The sequence below is a fragment of the Cupressus sempervirens genome, chromosome 3, assembly GCF_028749045.1.
Source record: "Cupressus sempervirens isolate cs-2001-9-10 chromosome 3, ASM2874904v1, whole genome shotgun sequence".
Lineage (NCBI taxonomy): Eukaryota > Viridiplantae > Streptophyta > Pinopsida > Cupressales > Cupressaceae > Cupressus > Cupressus sempervirens.
In genome coordinates, this window is record NC_143120.1 from 490,890,325 (window position 1) to 490,916,625 (window position 26,301).

The window sequence follows — 26,301 nt, forward strand, 5'->3', positions numbered from 1 at the left end:
AGGGCCGTTGAAAAGATCATATGTTAAAAACTATCGCTTGATTACAAATAAGTAAAATGGCAATTTCTGACCATGTGAGTAGTCAACATACAAGAAGCTTTGACATCATTATATTCTTCCAATGAAATTTCCACCCCGTCAATATAAGAACATTCATATACAATATGGGTATCCAATTAGAAAAATATTATCATCATTATTGATAATACATAAAACCATGTTCATGTCGCTCAAGCGGAATGACTGCACACCCATCTCTAAAAACATCATTATCAACTTGCAAACCGATTTACAAACTCTCATTCTCTGCATAATCACTAGAAAAAGCACCGTTATAGATTTTCTTGTTCTCATCTTGATAAGAACAAATTTTCCCAAATACTTCAAATGTTTCACATGAATGATTTCCTAGATTTTCTTGTTCTCATCTTGATAAGAACAAATTTTCCCAAATACTTCAAATGTTTCACATGAATGATTTCCTTACCCAACCCCAAATGATACACTCACCTCTTTCCACGATTAAGTTTTCCCTGCCTTCAAATTTTCACTTCAACTGTACCAGGAAATAAATTCTCCCTTCTTAGATTGTCCGAGTGGACATGCATGCAAAATTAACAATATCAGATTCCCACAATCCATTTGTAATGCAGGTTCATTTTGGATTTGATTGTGTGCGTTTTTTAGCATCATCGTTTCAAATCACTCTTCGTAATCCATCATCAACTGGATAAGAGAGTGCAGGATGCATGCAAAATGTCATATCATATGCAAGGCATGTGAACAGTTTTATAAAATCCCTAAAATACTCCCTAAAAAATCTATGTTGACATAAAAAAAATTATTTATTTCTGAGAATAAAAAATCCCCGCAACTATAATGAAATATGAATCTACAACTTTAATAATACAAAGATGATATGCAACAAAAATAGATATATTACAAATTGATGCTGAAAAACTTAAACCATGAGAATTGTTTTATAGTACCTGAAGGATACAATGTTGATGCAGCTTCAGAAAGATTGTCTGAAGGACATGATATGTTCGGGTTGAAGGAACTTTGAGATTCATTACTACAGTCGGGAATGGGTTCATCTTCAATATTACTATAGTCGAGAATGGGCTCATTTTCAATCTTCTGAAGATTGAAGATGAGCCCATTCTCGACTGTAGTAACGAATCCCAAAGCTCCTTCAATCTCATCTATGAAGTGTATTAAAAGCTAACAGAGCATCTTCACGAGCTGATCTCCCTTGTGAGCTCAACTAAAAGACAATTCCTAATTGAAGAATGCTGAAGATAGTCACGATGTGCCTATTGCTAGGCACATCGTGACTATCTTCGACATCTATGGCTCTTATGGTTCTAATCTTATAACATGAGGCTTCCTCTTCTTTTTTCGAGCATAAGGCTGATGCAACCCTGTAATAAGAAATAAATGAGTTTAATTTGGATTATGTACAACACAAAGAAAATCAAAATGTAATAGCAATTTTTAACAGAGAAATAAACTATATTAACTATATTAACACATGAAGCGTACCTGATTGATCAAAACCAAATCACTGCCAAGCCTTTTAACCACTCCTTAATAGCACTTTCTCTATCACTAAGTTTGCAGCAGGGTTTCTGTTTATTTTTGGATCTAACGTTAATTTGGCATCTCCATCCAAAAATTTCTCTAGAGCCTGGAAGATTTATACATGAAGAGATAAAAAACTCAAAATCTATCATGAGAAAAATAAAGCTCCAACAATAATAGTTTATACATCTGTATTTAGAGGCAAGATAAATTCAACTGAATATTGAAGATCAAACAAGTTCTTCAAAATATGAAATTTGAAATAAAAGTATAATTCTTCCAACACTGATAGTTTATACATCTATTCTCCCTTCATTGTTACCTTAATTCTCTGCCACTTGAGCTCATAATTCTGCATTACCAACACAGGTTGGCAAGTTGCCCATCTTCAAATACCAATGAAATAAACCACATGCTTGAGTAATAAGTGATGCACTTCTACCAATGCTACTTACAGAAAAAATAAATTGTAAAGACTGTCGATTTAACATAATTAATCGTAGTTACTGGTACTTCATAATGACATTAAAAAAATGCAATATGTAATTACTGATATTATTAATGAAATGTAGAAGGTCCCTAAGATACCCGATTACAAAATATACCATAGGTTCAATGGAAAACCAATCCAGACCTCAGATTGCAACCTAGAAAAACAATTATAGGATCACAGCTCCTAGAATGCAATTCCGCTTTAGCTCTTGAACTATTCAGCATAGTGAAAACTTGTTTGCATTGTAAATCTCTTTTCATTTCAATGTTTCTTTGCTTTATTGATGTTGGGAGACATGCAACAAACAAGGATTTAAATCCTCCTCCCAGCAAAGAATCAACATCAGATATTGGTGAGTGTTATTGCTGCTTCACTTCAGATTGGTAGTTCGTCAATCTCCTGGCAGGTGCCCCATAGTGAGTATGGATTTACATTAATTAGCACACTACCTTTTTTTCTCAGCGCACATTACATTCAATATTCAATCGAACTATGCTCTACTGTAACTTTTCTGCGATGGTAATGTTGCAATGAAATGGGATAAGGGTATCCTCCTATACAAGTTGGTCTCCTGAGGTTTTTGTCTCACAAGGCCTGCACAAATGCGAACTGTAATTCATGTGTAAAAGTTCATGCCTTCCTTTGATTGAGCAAGCGGCCTAAATACCCAACCATGCTAGGAAACAACACGGGTCAGCCCAAAAAATAGAAAATGTCAGTCTCAGCACTAAAAGACAAATGAAATTTATCTAATATTTTATTTATTATTTAATAATAATAATTTATCAAATCAGTTGGTGTGACAACCCAGCTCAAGGTGTAAACATGACACTCATCCTTGGCAAAAAGAGTCTAGTATAAGGTATGTGAAGATATATTCAAATCAATCAACATTTGTAGAAATCTGTATATATAAACAAGAGACTAATACAAGGTATATGAAGATGGAATCAATCTGATTAGTAAATTCAAATTGTACAAATACAATGCTTTTTTTATGTTTTATTGACACAAGCCTACTCAAAACGTATAGGGATCAAATGACAAAGTCCTTTCCAGTTTGATGGTGGATTCCCTTTTTATTAACTTAAATTCTACTAGTCAGATATTAGTTACAATTGAATGATACAACTACAAATCCATTTTCCATATAGCTATTAACTGACGAAGTGAATAATGGCCAAGGCTAGTCTAGCTTAAGTTAATGGGTTCAAGTTCCCAGCAAGTTTTGACAAACTCTTCATGAACAAAGGAAGAGTGCTACAGATTGCTTATGGGATAACCAAACCCTTTCACAAAACAAGGACAGACAAATAATATGGGAATCACCTGCTATAATAGGTCCAAGTTCACAACAAACTTTAGTAGAATAGCAATCCCTAGTGTATTATTTTTTGTGTGTGTGATGTTGGATTGCTCTATATTTGATTATGCACTTATTTGGTTCACATAAACTGTTGGCAAGTCAAATAATACATAATAACAAATAAAGATACTTATTCATCTAATGATTAGTCATGTCAAAATTGGCCACACCTCAACTACTTTGTTAATGGGGATTCACCCAACCATGGACTCTATGCAATGATAATTCAAAATGAGAAGTTTGATGGTGTGTTCCTTGATATAACTAAGAGGAAGATGAGTGTTAAACTCCACTTATATATAAATTCAAAGACTTCCTCAAGGGTAGTAAATCATAGTTTAATGATAACAATTGCGATGTTGGTTATAATATGATTTTAATCCCTAAAGTGCATGCTACCTATTTTAAGGGGTCCATGCAATGTGTCAATGGGCTTAAATGACAAGAAAATTTTGGCAAAACAACTATCCCTAAAAATAGCGTAATAGTCAAAAGTTTATCCATGCTGATGTATATTCTTTTCATATATTAATAGCAAGACCATTACTAAAATTTTACTTCTTAAACAAAGAAATTCAGATAACAAAATTCCAAACAAAAACCCTACCTTAGTGGCCATTAAACCCTGGTATAGTGGTTACACAAAGCGATTCCCAATGACTACTTCAGGTTGAGCCTTATCAAGCATGTTCAATATACCCCACAAACAAACTAGGTTACATACTAGGTTATTATAGTAGCATTTAGTTTTCAAAACTAAGTTTCCACCAGTGTTGAAGGTTCTGTGGCTCTGACAAAAAGTAAGTACACAGCTTGAAGTCACTCATACATTTTAATACAGGGCAAGTTTAATACATTTCGTCAAACAATTTACTTCTAGTTGGACTAAATTCATTTTCAACTTGTTTTAAAGAAATAACATAATTAACATCACAATATTAACTTATGCATTCAAGATATTGATAGCAATTTCATTGTTTAACTAATATTGTTGAAAAATGTATGCAACAGAAATCACTCAAAACTGTGTATTGTTGATGTAAGTAGGACTAAATTAATTTTCGACTTGTTTTAAAGGAATAACATTATTAACATCATAATATTAACCTATACTGATGGCAATTCCATTGTTCAACTAATATTATTGAAAAATATATGCAATAGATATCTTTCAAAAACTGTGTTGTTGATGTAAATTGATAGACCTAGGAATCTCATAAATAGTTAATGATATAAACTTGTGAGGCTATATACATCCTTACACTAGACATGAGAAAGCAATGAAGGATATAACATTCTCATAGTGATGCAATTTCTAGGTATGTTATCAATGATGAATGCTTTACCATTTTAGAAGGCACACCAATCTTCTAATACCCAACAACATGAAGTGGCTATTGATAACAAGAGCCTTTGTTACTTCCAATGGAATACATATTAAGAAAATGTCAAAATTAGAGTATGTTGTAAAGAAACAATATTCAAGAAGTTTGCAAATGGATGTACACAATAAGACAACATATTTCTTGACTGCTAGTACATGTGAAACAATGATTCTTCCAGTAAGAAAATATTTGGGGATTACATAATATGAAGGGTTGAGGGCAAAGGCTATCTATTGATTCAAGTGTGCAACCACCCAACATACAAATTTTATGACAGAACCTACTAATTCAGTTGTGCAACCACCCAACATACAAATTTTATGACAAAGACACGATATTAAAGTGTCTTAAGGTGGCAATGATATAATATACAGTTTACAGCATGAGATAGGACTACTTTGTGAAGTTAAGATTACTAAACAGTGATAGAAAAAGTAGTTAAAATAAAGATTTGTGGTAACAATATTATACTTCAAATATAAGTCAAAACTAGAAGAGCCAAATAGACAAAACTAGAAGAGCCAAACATCACAAAATGAAAAAAATAAGAATAAGACAAATTTCATTGTCTTATCCACAAACAAAAACAATGAATATTTCTTTGAAAAGTCATGTAAGACAAAAATGAATATATTATATAGAGCTAATCGTGATATAGAGTGAATAAGCTATTGGCAAGAGACAAAAAGAGCCAGGATGAAAGTCTTGTGATTTATACTGTGTTCGATATATCTAGAGTATGCAACAACAATGTCAGATACTCTTTGTGAGTCTCCAATCAACATTGAGTCTTCAATGATATTTTGATACATGATTTTTATAATTGTTGGTTAATAGTTTGTTCTCCTATTTGATTGTAAGGATGTATATAGTTGTTGATGTAAATTGATTAAGAAGACAGGTTTAAGTTTTAATTTTTTAAAGTCAAAACCTTTGAGGCTATAGGGTTTCTGCCCTAAGGTTTAAATGTGAACTCACATTCCAAACTTTCAAATGGGAGAAATAGAAAAACAACGAACATAACAAAATAATTGTTAAGTATGAAAGTTACGATATATGGAATAAACCAATTGGTATCATGAAGAGATGCCATCTCTTAGACATGTCAAAAGATCCATAGGAACATATAATCTGCCACCACCTGTAGGTGAAGCAAGGAAAGCATGCAATATGTTAAAGGAGTCAAAAATCATTTAGAGCCTTTGGAGGCAAGTAAAACAGCCACTAACATTAGAAGTTCCCACTCCAACTTCTAGCTGTTACAAAGGTCTTAATTTTAGCTGCTTGTTGTTGAAGTGAACGAATAATTTTAGGGTTAAGGATTGTTGGAAGAGCCTCTAAACCAATGAGCAATATCAGACTAGAGTATAACAATTTCAAATAGTTATGGGCAATTTTTGAAGTGTAAAAAACTTATTCCCATTTGGACATAATCTTCCTACATTGCCTCACATCTAGATTGAATATATAACCATATCTGATCATTATTGGGGATATTCTATGACCATCAGTCCCTATAGAAACTATTGGGGAGAAGTTCAAATATAATGTTCATTAAATGTTCAATGAAACACCAACATTCCCATGTGACAAAATTTGTACAATCTACCAGTAGTATTTCAATATATCCAATCCACTTAATACTAGCTAGTACTCTATGTTCAATCTATTTCTTGACTTGTAAATAAAAGCTCTAAAACATGCCAATTGTTTGATGCAATGATTGCATATCCATTTAAGTGTTTATGAAATTAATGATGCAAATTGTTTGATAAAATTCCTAGTCATTAAACTTGGAAAGGGAAAAAGGAGAAATTGGTTAGCAAAGTAGGGTTGTTCATTACAATTTCATTACGTCTGTTGCTCAACTAATAAATTACCATTTACTTACTAATGTAAAATAAGATTCATACTTCCAGAAACTAATTGTATACTATTGAAAAAGATATCAATAACAAAATTCCTAGATAATGGAGAACAAAAGTGTCTCTTGCTTTGGTAATTTAATTTTGAGCACTAGCAAATATGATGCTTCATTTCCAATAGTCAAGTATGAAGTTATATATCAATTATAATCCATAGCTAAAACTAAGGAGCTGGGCTTAGCTACTTACTTGTTCAGAGCCCAAAACTAGGGTTTATGGACAGAAATCCAAAGTTCACAAAATCTGCACAACATAAAAGTGAGATATTAGTAAAAGAGATCTAATGTAATATCAAATAAATCACAAAGATGATCTAGTGACAACTCACAAAAATATCAAATAAATCACAAAGATGATCCTAAGTACGGAAAATAGGTTGCATTAAGTTTGTCTGTGAATCAACATTAAATCAGGAATAGTCAACGCAAATATTGATGTTAGATAGGTTAACCATGGAGGCCTGCTTTTACAGCTATACAAGTTTCATCAAGTGAAACACACTTGCCTTGAATGTTGAGAGAATATTTTTTGACTCTTGTACTATAGTCCACTCATGCTCTTTAATCATCCTAGTGTTCATTTCACATACCAACATGAGGTGAGTTGGATATCAGGGAAAAACTAAATAAAAAGAATCATTTGACCTTAGATAGTATTGGACAAGTGTGCAACCTCACATACCAAATAGAGTTCAGCGAGTACTACATTTTTTAGTGTTGGATCAATCAGTGCCACTGTCTGCTCCTTTATTTGCAAAAACTTCAATGCCTGCTTAGCCAACAAATCATTTTTTTTTATAAGATTTGTAGGAGGTCCTTGCTAGTATTGGCCTATTAAAAAACAAAGGAGGTCATTTAAGTAAATTGACATATCCATTCAACTAGCAATCTCCCAGTTACAGTTTCAAGCAGAAGAATGCCAAAAGGATATACATCTCCTACACGACTATAGACACCCTTGTGCACGGTCTTTGGATATACTGAGGTGCCTAATCTTCTAACCAATGCCAGCTTTGAACTTGCTATGATCGACACCTTCCCAATACCGTTTATCTTGCTATAGAAAGAAATAACGTAAATCTTGGCATTTATATTGATTGAAGATGTAATGCACTGTGAATTATAGAAGAGTGAGAATCAGAAAAAGAACAAAAGAAGTAGGGGAACTCTCTTTTAAATTACACATCACAACAGCTTCAAACTCTCCCTTATTCATAATAAAAAAATATTAATCATTTATTTCAAACTCTCCCTTATTCATAATCAAACACATTAATCATTTAGTTATGTGAGCTTTAATTAACCTCAATGAATACTTTGTATTTGATTCATTCTTATGAGAGATGGGTTCATATGAACCACTACTCATGAAACATGAGTCAAATAGTTTGACTCAAAAAGCTACACCTAATAGAAATATCACAATTTAACTGACTGTGAAAATATCTCCTACTTATCAATTAACCATTCAGCTTTTAAAGAGCTTTTGAATAGAAAATTAAAAGACATAATATTTTGACGGGAAGAAAATGAAAAGTCCCAATATTTGAAGGAGAAAAAAGACAAATTGTTAGACATGCTATACCCAACACAAATCGTTAGACATACAATACTAAAACAACATATCCAGGATCTCTAGAATGGATATAATCAAATAAAATTAATTATATGACCCTCTTATTGTGGTAAATCACCTTTGCAGCATAGTCTTATGTTAGAAGAATATTACTAGATTAGAGGTCTCCATGAATAACAAGGGGATCACAAGAATGATGTTGGTACACTAAGCAATATGCTATTCCAATGATAATTCTCATCTGCTGCTTCCATGTGAGACGCTCATTTCTTGTACATACTACAGACAATAGCTGGACAATGAGTCAGTGTGTGCACTGAACAAATTAAGATCGTAATTATAAAACTATGCAGAGTACATCGCACAAACTAACCCTAATTTACAAAGATGATTACATATGCAGATGTCCAAGTTGCACACCATGTAAATTCTCAAAAAGTGATCCATTTGAAGCATACTGAAAGATGAGTATCCTGCATATACTAAACATAATAAGTCATCTCCATAATAGTTTGCAGGAATAGGCTAAGTCATCTTTTGGAGGTGGCATACCCGAGCTTTATGATGCATTCACTTTTGCAACAATAAGAGGGTTTTTCAAGGACACTCGACTATGATGTATATATACACCATATGCCTACCCCCATAATAAAATGAGTAATTCATCGAGTTTCATACTCAAATTTTCTTTGGTGAGGATATTTAAAGCTTAGAAATGTTTATCAGGCATCAATGGATAAAGTCTAGTGTTGAGAATAACAAGTTCCCTGTTGATCTAATATTATTTATACATATCTATACTTCTTCTTTCCAATTGGGATCACTTTCGAATAGATCTCTTTTCCATCAATGAGGTCCGATTAGAAAACCCCCCAAAACCCAACAAATGGCTCTAAAAGGGGGACAACTTTTTCTTGAAAAAAGTGGAAGACTCCAAAATCTTGGCAAGGATCAGGGTTAAATCCATTGGGCATACGATTCAATAATGTGAGTGCAAGGAGTTGCTGAGAATGTGGGCAATAAGTGAAAATTGAACAAGCCAAAACTTTCTACAGCCTACAAAAGAACATAATCTTATATACAATTATGTATATAGAATGAACTCCTTACCTCAAGAAATTTCCAACAAAGATCATCTAAATCCAATAGTAGATTAAATAATTACACAAAACGGATAATATCATTATCCAAAACATAGATCTGGAAATAGATTCCAGAGGAAATAAAATTAATGAGATTACAACAAATAGAAATATGAGAAATAATAATGAGATTAAAAGAAAGAACAAAAGAGATGAAACCAAAGGGAAATAAAAAGATTCATTGTCAGATGAACAACTTAATAAGGAGATATTAGCTTATTCATAACAGAAGGATTCATTATCACAAGGAGAAGGCACAATGATAAGTCTCATATACACAAAAATTAATGAGACCATGAACAAAGATGAAATGCATTCTTTAGACATAAAAAAATAAAAAATAAAGATAAAAATATGTGAAAAGAAACAGAAAGTTTCATCCAATTCTCAAGAAAGGAGGGATTTAGGAAAATAATTAGAGTCTGAAAATCAAGAAAGAAGGGATTTAGGAAAATAATTAGAGTCCGAATAACTATAGGCCACTCCTATGCTTCGAATAGAGTGTTGAAATTGGTGATATCAAAATGTATTTCACAAATTCATTTTATGGGCAGCAGTAGTCGTGGATCATTTTAGACCTACCATATGTAAAGTGTTAATTTTATGTTAGTTTGAGCTTCACTTGGTTTCAAGAATACTATAATATTCTCTACTTAACAAGGCCAACCACGTGAAGTTGGAAGCTCATCTGGCCTCACCCCCTTCCCCCTAACATCAATCTAAATTTCTCATTATCATCTAATTACACACTTCATTCATTCATTCATCCACTTATGAACTATAGCATTCAATCAATACAATCACATAACATTCATTAATATGATATAAAATTCATTAATACACAATACTAAACTAGACTTCATTAACACATAACAATATTCATTAACATAAAATAAAAAACAGTATTAATATGCATCATTCATACATAATTACTTAAAACAAAGTTCTTTCATTATCCAACAAGGTTTATCAAAGAAGATTTTTAAAACATCATTTCTTCTTTTTGTTTTTCTGAGCTCTCTTAAGAAAAGCGCTCATAGGAGCATCCATATTTGCATCCATATTTGCATCATTCTCCTCCTCTTCTGGCACGTGTAATGTCAAATTACGATGGCTCCTTCTCTTTGGAGGAGTAGGAGGTTGCTGCACTAAAGGGGGCTCTGTTGCAAGAAGAAGTAAATAGGATAAATTGGCATACTCTTTTTCTATTTTCAACTATTACAAGTCTGTAATTAAGTACTAGTACAACATAAAATGCATTTCTCTTACTTGAAAATGCCACATCATGTACATTAACATTTTGATCTACCAACACACCAACATGTTGAACACTTGGAACATGCTCCACTCCTTCAGCATGATGTTCAACATACTCTGAAAAATTCAAAAAAAGGATACACGTCAAATTGCAATTGAAGATGTTAAATTGTATTCATAATTGCATAATTAATTTCTAATAGCAAATTAATACCTCCACCACTATAATGCACATCATGGCCTTCATCACAAGTAGGTTCTATGGTAGGATATGAAGGCTGCAGTAAAATGTTATGCAGTCAATTTACGTTCAAAACTAATACCAAAAAAGAATCTTATCAACTATTCAATTTCATTTACTTTTCATCTGACCAAATTACCTGTGAGATATCATTTGGTGCACTCGATTGTTGGGCAAGGCTTACAGATTTTTTGCATAGGTGTGCAGCCATGACTTTATAGCCTTCCTTCAAGGCAATTTTTCTATCTTCATCTATGACCTCCACATTGAATTCTGTGCCCTGTATTTTTTTCTTAATATCGTCAGTTTTCCATGTATGGTTTCATTAAACAAAACTGTTTGCAACATTATATATATATATATCTGAAATTTCATTGCTCCTACTTACAAGTCGAGACTGGGGATTCATATAGCCACCAGAGCCAAGTTTGTGTTGACCAAACTTTTCTAGTCTCACTTTTGTAGCCACAGATGTGCCTTGCAATCTATGAACAATTTCAAACATCTTAGATTATATATTTACAAATATCGATAATTAGTGCATGATTACAATGTACTTAATATTATCATGACATACCTTTTTCTGCCTTGTGCTGCTTCATTATCTCTATCTTTACATAGCCTTTTCTCCTTTGCATCTTCTATTATTTCATTCCACTCCATTGGTGGAATCAAAGGAAGATGGTCATATTTTGGGTTCTCCTTAGGAGCCCTTCTATATTGATCCCTCATAGTCTTTATATGCTTTGCTGCTCTTTTGAGAAGTAGGCCAGTGTCAAAAATGTTTTCTCCAAATTTCTCCTCAAAAGATGCAATCAGTTGATTTTTTAATTCCACAGCTTGTAAATTCCACCTTTTTAAAAATAAATAGATTGTTAGATCAATAACTTTAATATATTACAATAAATGGAAGAAAAGAAAAATTATGTAGCAATGATACGAAACTACGTACCTTTGACGCATGGTGGGTCCAAAATAGTCTCAATGTTGTATGAAAAAGATGTTCAAAGAAAGCATTATTACCTACAAAAACATAAAGGATTTATTAGTCCAAAATGAGTAATGTAAAAGTAAACTAAATTTACACTTTAAATAATAACAATTTTAAAGTACTTGGAAACTTTCGTTCTTTTAATGAAAACATAGTTTTCTTATTCACCAACAATGTCCCTTCATATACTAATCACACGGACTGCTCCAGGAAATGGATCAACTTCAGCAATACTGCTCTTTGTTGGTAAGTCTTATGCACATATGGTAACATGTATATCAAACTCTAGGACCATGCAGTAACATATGGTAACTCTTATGCACATGTACACAAATACACAATAAGCTATGTAGCATAATAATAAGTGCATGTCAAACTGTAGTACAATATACCATATTGTAATATAGTAATTTTACACACATAAGAATATAAAGTTACACTTGATTGAACACATAAGAATATAAATGCACTTGATTGAACACATAAGAATATAAATGCACTTGATTGAACACCTACAGAAAGTGACCCCACCTCTAACATTCACAGACCATTCATAAAAAAATGAATACTAACAATTAGCTAACACTACAATTCACTCCACAAATGCACTTAACATAAAAACTGTGTCTACTATCAGAAATAGGCAAATTCAGTTGCAACTCAAACAAATCAACGTGGCCTTCAATGACAATCAAGGTACACAAATATAGATAAGCAAGATCAACTAGTTCAAGTATGCAAAACCACACTTGCATCTTAGAGAACTATGGCTGCCACAATGATCAAATCAAAGGGTTAGTGTTACAATATAATCATAGTTAACCCTATAACAAAGTAGAAAAGGGTTAGTTTAAAAGAGGAACATATGTTATGACACTAAATTAAGTAAAAATAGTTAACTGCCATGTAGTCTTGTCAAAAAATATGTAGGATTTTATTAGAGTGCTCTAGGTTCTAAAAACATGAAGAGATGTTTTGGAAAAAATGACATAATTAAGAGATACTAAAATCTGTTAAAGTTGGTCAAAATTGCATCTGACTAGGTGGATGCTAAATAAGGTACCAATTGATTATTAAATTTGTGAAAAACATTACACAATTATCAAAGATGAGTACAGTTTTGCATACAAATTTATGAGTGCTCGAAGAAATAGACCCAGATTATGAAATGATCATATATCACATCCATCTTGTCGGGTATTACTTTCATTCATCTTATCTGCATGAAATGTTACATATCAATCATTGAAATAATTGTGTAAAATACACCATTAAACTTGTTGGATTTTAAAGTTCTCCCAATTTCTTGAAATCAAGTAATTTCTATATAAAAAATGTTTTGATGTTGTTATACCATAAACCTCAAGAAAAATGTAACCTTAAGGTACAAATAACCTATATCAATATGCTTTACAACTTGAACTATCACACTAGCTATAAATAACTTACAGTACTAGAATCTTAGAATCTATAGCAAATGATGAGCCAATTAAAGCTTCATAAATTCAATCCTCCAAAATTGACAATGTTGACGCCTATGTACTCCTATTCTATTAGCTGCAAATCAGTAGCAGTACTAAATTTAGACATCTATATAATCCAAATGTCATCTGCAAAACAAGAGGAATCTTTGCATATACCATGAGCAAAGTGATTCAAATGTTAGAAGGCACTGTTGATAGCCTCAACCTTTTCCTATTGATACACCAGTCCAACAAATAGCCTCGAAATTGTCTTCTAGCATGTGATGTGTGATCACAAGGTTGTAAAAATCTTAAAAACTGGGGACCAAAAACAAAGAAAAACAAGATACTGCTTTTGAGTTCTGTGATCTATTAGTTCATAATAGATGCATGGAGGAGAATGCCTTTCCTATAAAGACATCATAGCAGAGACAATTTAAGGTTCAGACTTTCCATATCAACGAAGAATCTATGTTTTTAGTTGACATATTTGGTGCCCTGTTTACTCTATTTTTAACTCTTTTATTTTCCCCTATTTTTAAGGATCTACAAAGATCTCATTCACAACATGTCATCTGTGTTGCATTTCTTATCTTCATCTTAACCATCGCCATTTGTAGCCTATTGGCTTGTTATTTAATCTACATAGACACTTTAATCTATCAGGTTAACACTGCCTTAAACTTTCTTGCATTGTAATTGTGAAACTTATAGAAATGCATTATAATATACAAAACTGTGCATTATCTCCTATTTTTAATATTTATGATATTTATGCTTTCAAACCCCCTATTGCTAATGATATTGCAGGTATAGGTGTTTCTCAAGGTGTTGATGTTCAGGCAGACCTCACACAACAACCAAAGCATACCCCACCTCAAATTGAATGCATACTCGACAAGAAGGTTACCTAGCACACTAGGAGGGGTATTTATTATTCCTATTTGGTTAAATGGAAGGATACACCTCAAGAGGATGCTACATGGTTGACTGAAGTAGGGATTTTGAAAGCTGGGTACACTCGTAATTCCATCCCAACTCATAGCCTGAATTAAGAGAATTTGATCAATCAAATGGTATAATCAGAGTTATGAGATGTTCCTAGAGTAAACACCACAACAATATCTTATCTATGCACCCATTTTGTTATAGTTTCTTTGTCATCAAGCCTAATTAGGCCTGTTAGGTCTGCATAGACATAGGACTATCACATTGTGCTAGAGTAGGTTTGTTTGTTGATTGTTAGGAAGTTGTTTTAGATGTTTGAGACACATTGTATTGACACCTTCTGTCTGGTCAAAGACTTGGTGTTTTGTGTTTTCTAACAAAGTCAGTAAAGACAGAGTTTGGTAAGATTGTCACATACAATAGTGACTGTTTTGGTGCAACTTGAGTGTGGCAGTAAGTAGTTTACAATTGATGTCTATGAGTTTAGAGTACAATTAGGCAGGGTTGGTAATCATTGGGATTTGAAAGGGTAATAGGTTAGTGAAGGAAAGAGAGACTTTCAAAGAGTCATTGAAGTAGGGTGAGTTTGGGAATACCTCTCTAAAGTACTAAACCAAATAAGAGTCAATCCTTTTTTTTAGTGCTTTTAGGAGACTATAAGGTTATTGAATACTTGTAGATTCCTTGAAGGACAGAGGCATCATGAGACTAGCAATTATTCCAATGATCCAAGATTCTATATGCATTTTTCATAATTTATTTTAATGGTTGGGTTATGTCTTAGTTTTAAAATGATTGTTTTAATGATGCAATCAAGGGGACAAACATTAGTGTTTTTGATACAATAATGAGTTGTTTAGAAATTAGGGCTAGTTGAGGAGTCGGTTACGGGAAGTTATTGGGTCTATTCAGTCTTTGCAAAGTTATATATACAATGCTATATGTCAAATATGTCATAATTTATCATTTAATTAAATTAAGGAAAGAAACTTATCTATATCTATATTTTAAAATATGACAAGTACAACATCTTACTGATATACAACAAAATTTTACCATCCTATATATCTCCTAGTAAAGCATCTTTTTTCATAAAATAGTTTTTATGGGAGACATATATGTTGATTTGGTCCTTGATTTAGTGCTCATTACAAAATATAGCACAACAAGGTTTTACCAGTTCTAGTGGGCATAGACGAGGACGTTTGCATGGTCCTTGTTGTTGACAATGCACCAGGCAATACTGGACCGCCAATCGAAGGAGGAGTCCGCACTTCATCATGAGGTGAAGAATACAATATTGTTAGGAAATACATTTGCAATGGATAATAATCAAATGAGATACTAGCTAGAAACGTCCACAAAAAAAAAAGGTAAGTGTTATAATGTTGATGAAAACAAACAAAGTGTTACTTACACAAAGGTTGTGTGCGACAACCCTCACCATGTTCACCATGTAATGTCGCAACTGGCACATATGTCTATACAAGAACACATAAAATTAGAGATTATGATCCATAAGATACTATAAAATATTAATATCTATTGAACTTCTATTATTACTTTAGTCAAATTACTACTTACTTTAAAAGATTGGATTCTACGACCCAATTCTATTCTCAGTGCCTCTTTCTCCTCGGTTATGTCACCCTCAATGATAATGTTAACAAGTTCATTAGTGTATCTTTGCTTAATTTTCTAGGTGTAGAACATAGGGTCAGCACTAAGGGCGATGTCATGTAGATATGACACCGTATCTCAGATCGCATTTGATCAACGATCATTCTAGCTTTTTCTTATCATTTGTGACATCAAATATCAATTAAATTTCATCAAAATAACTCCAAAGCCATAAAGAAAAGAACATAATAATATGATATTTTTTTTCTATATTAACATTAAAATTTACAATAATTAATGTTTACCTTTGTTGAAGGCGTCTGAGATGGTGGATCCATATTGCCCTATGAAAAAAACTAGTTAGTCTAAGAAATCAGCAACGAAATTAAAGTAATAGACTTACCAAAAAAAAATTAATAATAAAGTAGATTGTATATGTAAATCATTTGTCTTAAGTTAAAAATTTAGTGTAATTAATGTGTATATCTTAAAAAATATTTGGCATTGATCCTACCTAGACATTTCATTGATCATCATGATCTTCATCCATGTCATCATCATCATCATCATCATCATCATCATCATCATCACCATCATCGTACTTGTCACTTTGATCATCGTCATCACCACCACCATCTTCATTGCCATCATCATCATCTTCATCACCATCATCATCATGACCATCATCGCCATGATCATCACCATCTTCATCACCATGATCATGATCGTCATCAGCAACATCATCATCATTATCACCATTATCATTAGCATGAAAAAAATCATCACCATCTTCTTCTTCTTCATCATTGGGTAACTGTCATTCCTGATAATCATTTACTTCCTCTTGTGCTTCTTCAATATCTTCTTCTTCGATCACATTATACTTTATTGGCCTTCCTCTTGGGTCATTTCTAACAACAAATGACCAACCTAGTTTATGTGGAACACCAAAGTAAAACACTTGCTCGCATTGGCTTGGAAGAACATAGGGCTCATCTCTGACTGGCTCAAATGACCTTGTATTAATCATAGTAAATCCACTATCATGTTCAATAACAGTCCTATCGGGATCATTTTGATTCAGTCATAACCTGAACCATTTGACGACAAATAGCACTATTTTGAATGAATTAAAGTCGCACTCAAGTATATCATCCAAAATTCTATAGTTTTGATTGTCAGATTGTTGAGGATGTATGTTAGTTTTAGATAAAATATTGGTGACCGCAAAGACATCACTTATCCTAGAATCACACATTTTCTTCGTTTCGTCTAACTTTTTCGTGCAAAATTTATAACCATGGTAGTACATAGCTTTGTGGTGTTTGACCTGCAATTATTCAAACATGTCAAGATTATTTGCATCGATCTGTGTGTTGATATTAAACTTATATTTCATGATTAGTAATCTTATGCATACCTTTGTATCTCTTAAGCCATGTATTAGATCAAGTACCATTGGCATAACATTGGGATCTCCATTATGATGAGCTTCTTTAACCAACAATACAACACCATCCCATGTTAATGAGAAACCATTTTCTTGAGAGTGTTCAATCTTTATCGTCATCCAATCAAGATTGTTTGCAATATAAAAATGTTGTGCATCCCACTCACGACCAACTATAAAGAAGACAATTACACCAATTAGAAACAACTTATATATATTGATGATGGATAAGAATTATTAAACTACAAAAAAAAAAATTATAATTACCTCTCACCCTCCTTAATCTACCTTTCCCCGTCAGGTATTCCCCTTCAAATTTGTCATTAGAGTTGGGATCCGAAATGCAATTTACATAGATATTTGCTACAAACTTTAGAAAATATTCACTAATGTACACCATGGTCTGGTATATCATATATCCCTCTATCATAGAACCCTTAGGACACGCTCTTTGTCGAACCAAGCCCTTCATAAATTTCAAGTGCCTCTCAACCATCCACATTGATCTAGCTTGTAAAGGTCCACACAATTCAATCTCCTCAACTTGATGTATGAGGTAGTGTTCTTGAGAATTGAAAAATGTTGGAGGTAAATACTTTTGCATTTCACACATAAGTTGTGAAATTTTTCTTGGCCAATATTTTATATCTTTTTTTATCAATTTCTTTAGATGATAACCACCTAAAAGAGATTCAACAGGCAAAAACACATAAACAAGATTTCAAATGAAATTATACAATAGATTTCAAATAAAAAGCTACAAATCTAAAGAAAAACACTCCTAACCTCATGTATTTTCCAAGATTGTATATAACTTGTTTAATACTGTTGTCAAACTGTTGTGGAAGGGATAGAGGTAGGATGAACTGCAATCATTAAAAAATGATCATTTCAATATTTTATTAAATAATGTAATAGGTACTACATTCAATCTTACAAATATACTGTAAATAGAGAACATGACTTATCTTGACGAAGGTATGCCAATCATGTGTTTTCAACCTTGGCCCAAAATCATCTTTCTTTGATAAAAGAGTTCTTATATTTGCAGCAAATCCCATTGAAACTTTTTCTTTTTTATGACTTCTTTTAATGCATCACTTTGTTGCTCCATTAATAACCAAGGAAGGGCACTTGTATTTATGTGGTCTCCATTGCTATTTGATTCAATGAAAGCTTTTAGTGCATGATTGGATTCATGAATGTTAGTACAAATTTTGGCAATTTGTTCTCTATCATGCCTTCCATCCAACATTTTCCATAATGTCTCTATTACATTCTTTCCAATATGCATAGCATCAAACAAATGCACGATTGAGAGATCCTTGTAATATGGTAACCTACTAAATTGAGTAGGATAAATTTTCATTCCTCTAGCAAGTTGGTCATTGATGCCTTGACGACCTTCACGAGCATCAATTATAGCATTAGTAAATATAAGACAATATCAAAATACAAATTTTAAACTTTGGATGACAAATTGGACATTACCTCGACGATTTAGTCGATCGTATTCCAACTTCCATAGATGAGGTGTCATTCTTCATGGCCTTGATGATGTCTCTTCTTTCCTATTGAAAAGATGTTTTTCAATAATTCGACACCCATGATTATTGTGGAGAAAGTGTCTAAACTCATCAAACACTTGTTTTCCTAAACTTCTCGAATGACAAGATTTCATCTTCAGACCATAAACTAGACATGTGAATTTTCCCTTTGTCTGAAGACCTAAAAGATCATGTATAATTGGATCATGCACAATTATCATGCGCAACTTAAGCATTCAATAGTAATGTGTAAGCACTATAACAAACCAAAAATATGTGATCTTAACAATACAAGCATTGCATGGAATTTAAATTGTCAATGTCTTATCGGTCTAGAGATGTCATACATAGTGATGCCATTCCATAACTTCAACAACTCATTAATTAGAGGCTCAATATATACGTTCATATCTTTAAATTGGTATTGCCTAATAATTAAATGACATTACATAATTATTATGATCATTTTCATGCACTATTTATAAATTAATTTAGATAACTATAAAATGAAAAGATACCTCACACAATCATTGACAACATTATGTGCTCCCTTTTTATGGACATCCAAGGAGGAATGTTATTGTTAATAACAAAAATAGCCACATTGAATAAACGGATCTCATATCTCCATATGGATTGATACCGTCCGCTACCAATAAAAGCTTTAGATTATGACGTTCTTCTTTAAAGTGTGACCATGTTTCTTCTATCTCTTTAAATGTAAAACCATCAACATGCATTCACATAATGTCATCTTGACTTCTATTGTGTGCATGGTAATCCATAAATTGTGCCAAGCTAGTGCACTTGAATAATCGTTGAAGACGTAGAATAATGAGAATCTACGAAAGAACCTTGTGAGACATTTTTTTTGTTATTTGATCTGACTGATATCTACTAATATGACAATCAAAAAATTCTGTTGCAAATTCATGTTGTTTATGATATAGAATGTGATCATTGAGACATGCATGTATTGTCTGATACTTCATTCCAATCTTATTCATAATGTTAGATAATTCTCGGTACGAATGAGGCAAAATGTTTGATGGTGGTAAGAAAAACTCACTAATCAACCTACAACAACAAATATGCATTATTAATATAATGAATAGTAATTGTATGCTAACATTGAAGATGACAAAAATGACATACCTTAGCATACATGACATTGCTACATTGGATATACCATTCATAACCTTTAAGTTCACCAACAACACTATAGCCGAGAGTAGAGTTGTTTGGGAGCCTTCATATAAGGGCTCGTGTGCCTTCTCAAGTAAAGGTATATCAAGACCATCTTCATCATCATTATTAGATTCCCTAGTACCATCATTGTGAGTCTCTTCATCACCTGCCCCAATACCATCTTCTTCAATCATGTCCTTTGGCACATTATCATCTTCTTCCATGGAAGCGTTATCCTTTGCTTGGATATTCACACCTCCATGTTCCTTCAGTAGTAAATCCACAATCAACAATGGACAAAAATCGTGGCCCCCTTCAACGTGACCATGTTTCCTACAATGACTCTGGGCAATTGTAATTAGAATTCTTCGATTCTTTAAGCCCTTACACTTTTTGCAAGGACAATAACATTTATCTGGTTTTCTTTAGAATTGAGCCCACAATGTAGCCATTATCTCATTACTTTGTTCTGGGTTCATATTGTCAGGGGTGGTCTTTCTTCACAGGAAAATATATCTGCAAATAAATTGGACATGTTGTAGTTAATGTTTATATCTACACATATGGAAAATGTGGAGTCATATCACTTTATCAAATATGGCTTGAATACAAATTGGAACCCACACATGCCCAACAAACACATTCTTTAGCTCTGTTAGATATTGTATGACTTGATTTTTAAATAGTCTGATATGAATTCTACTAAATTTAATTATTTTTCTAAATTCACTAGTGCAATTCAATTGTACTCTTTCTATTAAGGTGGCCCATTTTTGGGGTTTTCTTCCAATGTGATTCTACTATTTTTTAGCAATTTAATTATCTAATATTTAAATAAATAATTATTTATAATTTTGTATTTCTATTATCTTGTTAGAACATTCAACATTTTTCACAAATGGGGAACCTCATCCCGATTTAACAAATTTGAGGCCTAGACCCGCTAGCACATTTGACCACCAAAGGCAATCACACACAAACATCAAATCACAAATTTATTCAAATTTGTAGCAGATATTAAGTTCAGAATATCACATAAGTACTAATTAAATTCAAAATACCACACAACATCTTAAAATTAACTAAACTACCATAAATATTTAAGATACTGTAATGCAAATGAGTTAAATGTCATGGAAAATGTCCAGCTCTGCAATGTCAATTTAAAGACTCCCCAATAGTTAGAGGAAAATGTTCTAACTTCATTATTAAAATTAAAAATAATAATGTCAATAAGCACCCAAAAGCCTCAACATCACATGTCTTCAAAATTCTCATCGTCATCATCAACACTATGTTATGTTCTTTCTCCGTATTGGATTTTTCCTTCTTTCTATTGGCTTTTTCCTTCTTTATCTCTATCTTTGGTTAAAGCTAAACCCAAAGAAGGGGTCCCTTTATAGAAATTTTTTAGTTATTTGTTCATACAATTCCTATTTGAGTCTCACCTCTCAGTCAAGTCTGACCCCCTTACTGGTGATCACCTAGTGAAGCATAACACTTCCTCTGTATCCAAAAACAATTTAGCTGCTAAAGCATAAGAGCAGAAGTATCTGCCAACATCTGATAACCATTTTATTACCTGATAAAAGTGAGTGGGGCAAGGTTTATTAAAAAATAAAAAAGTATGAATGAATGTAGAAATCCAATCTCTAAAAAGGCTTAGTTCCATCATTATTTTATTGTTTCTTGTATGGCTGAATCAAATCAAGATAAATATGAATCCTGAAATGAAGAGAATGTTAGATTAGGAGAATTAAATAGGAAAAATTATTTGGGGAATACGAAAGGAGATGTTTCAACTTTCAAATATTGAGATATCTTAGGAACAATCTACTGCAAATTTGGAAATGTTTGTTATACCCTAGGGCCTAAAATCAAGTTTTCAAGCTTCATCCTTTTAGATTTACAACAAACACCAAGATTGAGGTATAAGACCAAGGTTGAGGTATAAGACTGCCCAATAAAGTAAACACTTGAAGTGAAGACCTAGAGAAAGAATACTATACTATTCTATCTATAATAATCTTCATATGAAGATAGCTACAAAGGAAGAAAATCAATATAAACAGGTATAATCCAATGGCTATAGGTCCCCTCAGGAAAGATCCAAATATCCATGCTCTAGTCATTTTAAAGCCTCATAGCTACAAAAGTAACTCTAGCTAATTAGGCTATTTGTTACTTCCGTAGATAATTGAATAACCCTATATAGAATCAAGCCTCAAATTTTATCTCTATTAAAAATATTTTAAGAGCCTAATCTTTATAGAAATAACACTAACCCCTTTTAAATCTAAATCTCTTTTCACCAGCAAATTTTAGAATTCCAGTTTCAACTAAACAAACTCAGAGGCAGAGTAGATATAGATTAATAATCACAACATTTATAATAAACCCACGTTCAACAAATGGGAACTTACTTGTTAAGTGCAATAAACACACCACTGAGAAAAATTAAATGCTCCCATCACAAGCAACCATCCAATAATGACCAACCTGCCATAAACAGTAAATCTTATCAAGATGGCAAAAAATAAAAATAAACTAAAAAACCTACTTTTCATAAAGCATATTAAAATTTTGAACAAACCAAAATAAGGCTTACCCACATATAATATGCTTGAAGCCAAGAATAGTCAATACTGTCAGTCAGTCAATGTAAGTAGTGTGTGGATTACTTGAGTAGAAGTGGTAGAGTACTGAAGCTACAAAGAAACTACCCTACAAAGTTGTTCATCAAAACAATAGACATAAGCTACGTCCAAAGGACCCTAAGAAAATCTTAGAAATTAGTGATAAAATAATCAATTTCATACCCCAAAATCAGATGTACATAGACAAGCATGTGATTCTTAAGATAACATTAATTATATCCAAATTGCCATTGCATTGATTAAAGACATTAAAAATAAAAAGTGATTACAAAGATATCTTAAAATAATTTAGCAATAGATAATGTAGAAAACTTTCTGGTAATATCTATTAAAAAACCAGGAGCTCCTATAGATATGTGTATTCTAATCCATACCCAAAACCAAAAGAATGAAGCCAACTCAAATGCATTCTCCAAAATCACACACCAAAGAGAACACATTGTTATCCCAACCCAATTCAATGCCATAGGGACTAAGAGTAAACACAAAAGTAATCTATAGTATTTTATACCTGAAAAAGTATGAAATGGATCAGAGAAAGAAGCAACTCTGGCTTGTTAAACCAAAACAATTCATCCTGTGGCTTGATCTTTCAACTAGATAAACGTCCACTTCTAGCCACATTCTCTAGTGCAAGTGTTGCAATAACATGTTGCAGCTTTGTCCCCACAACAAGAACAAGCTACAATAGACACATAATATGTGGGAAAATAATTAATTTCGTCAAGAAGCTATATTTATAAATTAATTTGGATAAGGAGAGAAATCATTAGTGAAAATAAGAAATAAATTTAATCTCCTTTTATCCTCTCTTCCTTTTCTATTATGAAGATAATTGTAAGCCATATGAAGATAAGTCTTTCTAGTTCCTTTCTCATCCTCACAGAAAATGAACGGAGGGTGTGGGAGATAGAGGGGACAAAGGGTATACATAGATGGATAGACAACACATTGAATTTTGGCATCCAATATAATTGAAGCAACTACAATTTATGAAATTAGAGCATTGCTACAGTTCAATAGATGGAAGAACTACACTGAACAACTAGATTAATCAAATGCATGAGCTATCCTTTTGTGAAATTTATCATTGAAGGATGAGAAAGGATAGGAAACTCCCTAGTTAAGTGCTATCAGGCTGGAATAATACTGGGATAGGTGATCTCCCGGAATGTACGCATGATTCACCTTTGTGAGTATCACCTAGATGCAATGAGCGCCAAGTGATCCATTCATTCTAATGAGAGATGGATTCATGTGAACCATTACTCATGAAACATGGGTTCATGAGTTTGACTCATGAAACTACATAGTTGAATCCTGATAATATCACAATTTCACTTTATGTGGAAAATATCTCCTACTCATGAAACATAGGTTCATGAGTTTGACTCATGAAACTACACAGTTGAATCCTGATAGTATCACAACTTCACTTAATGTGGAAAATATCACCTACTTATTAATTAAAGCACACTAGAGTGCCTTATAGGAGACATACATGCGGCTATTAAGTAGAAACATATTTGGTTTTAACATTTTCCTTGATACTATGGAGACTTTTCTTGATATCTAGAGATGATTTTTATTGCTATGGGATAATTTTAATGTTTATGATCTCTTTCCATTTTATTAATGCGCTTTTAAGATTTTATCAACTGAGCAGATCGCAAAAAGTGCAAATGTTCCTGTTATTCTTGATGCAGGAGGCATGGATGATCCTATTCTTGAGGACCTCCTTAAGTCGGTTACTATTCTAAGTCCAAATGAAACTGAGCTGTTCCGATTGACAGGAATGCCTACTGAGACTATTGATCAAGTTGTTGAGGTAGCTAAAAAATTACTCTAAATGGTATTTTTCTATAACCTATTCTTTTCATTAAAGATTTTGAGTCTGTTTTGTTGAAAATGCCTTAGCTTGCTACCATAAGACTGACTATATTTATGAGCTTTTAACAATCTAATTAGTTTGAATTAACAGGGTCTTGATCAAGTTCTCGTGAAACAGGGAGGATAGGGATCAATCCTTGTGACTGAAGATGCTCCTCCAATAATACAACCTGCTATCCTTGCTCTTGTGGTACTAGACACAACAGCTGCAAGAGATACTTTTACTGCTGCATTTGTTGTTGGTCTATTGGAGAAGAAGTCGCCATTAGACAGTCTCAAGTTTGCAGGTTGTATGCTTATATTTAATTCAAAGTACCATCCCGGCTTTGTTGATGTTGGTGTTGAAATTGTGATGTTTTGGCTTGACTGGGGTAGGTATATTGCAAGATCGTTTGGAATTATAATATTATTTTTGACTATGTGATGTGGTCTAGACTCTAGACTATTCTATCTTTGTGAGATACCGATGGCTATTTTTGCATTTGACCAAATTAGCTTTCAGGTTGTTTCTGGAAAATATTAAATTCATCACTTTATTAGTAAGTTTTGGTGAAGTTAAAGCATGCATATCTTTCAAGATGATACATGGCAATACAAATAGATCGAGTTTACATGAAATGAGTTGTAAATTAGTCTATCAAAGTACTTAGGTGTCATTCATTCTTTTGATTTGCAATTTATTGGTGACAACAACAAAAAGACATTGGAAGCTTGGGTCACCAAAGTTTAATTGTGTTTCTTTTTATTTGTCCATTAAGGAAATTTTTATTTTGGGCTCTGGTTTTCATAATTTTTGCTGCCTTAAACTCTTATCTACCTTGCTTTCCTACTAAGCATGCCTTGTTTTCCTCTATTTTCAATAGGGTTGTTCACATAACTTCTAGATGGGTGCCTTTCACAGGAAGCATCTTTGCTCAAGTTATCACAATAAATACAAAAATCATTGAATGCTTTGAATTATGTTTCATATTACTTCGTTTTTAGAGGGATATCAAATATTTACTCAAGAAATATATAAAGCTGCAAAACTTGTGTCTTTCTTTCTTTCTTTCTTTCTTTGTATTTTATATTTTGTATAGACCTTTCTATTAAGGAACATAGAAATGGATGTTTAACATATTTATCTGAATTATTCTGAACCTTTTGTATTGGTTGTTCTGGCAGCTGCAACAGCATCTTTATGTATTTAGATCAAAGGTGCCATTCCTAGCATGTCCAATAGATCAGCAGTATCAAAACTTTTGCAGGGTGATGGCATGTAATTTTTTTAAGACGCTAGGGTCTACATGTTTGTTTTGCACCTGGTTTCTTCATTTACATTAGAGAGGTACCTTGATCCTTTGTCAGGACTTAGTAATTATGGTGTCTATCATTGCCATAAGTTCATTATTTGGAGTAGGATGATTATTATTTTTAGAATGATGTGAAGCTCTTGTGTATTTTCCTATTTTGTTTTGTCAGTTTTTGTTTTCATATTGCGAAAGAGATAGGAGAATATATGCTTGGACACAATAGTTAGACCTTAAAAACATATAGCAAAGTACCATAAAGAGCATTGTTAACAAAGGGAGTAAGTGAC

The 26,301-nt window shown here is 32.6% G+C and overlaps 1 pseudogene; it reads left to right on the top strand.

The window, feature by feature from the left end:
* Positions 1 to 56: 56 nt before the first annotated feature.
* LOC149567315 (ribokinase-like) lies at positions 57 to 25,984 on the top strand (annotated as a pseudogene).
* Positions 25,985 to 26,301: the final 317 nt, after the last annotated feature.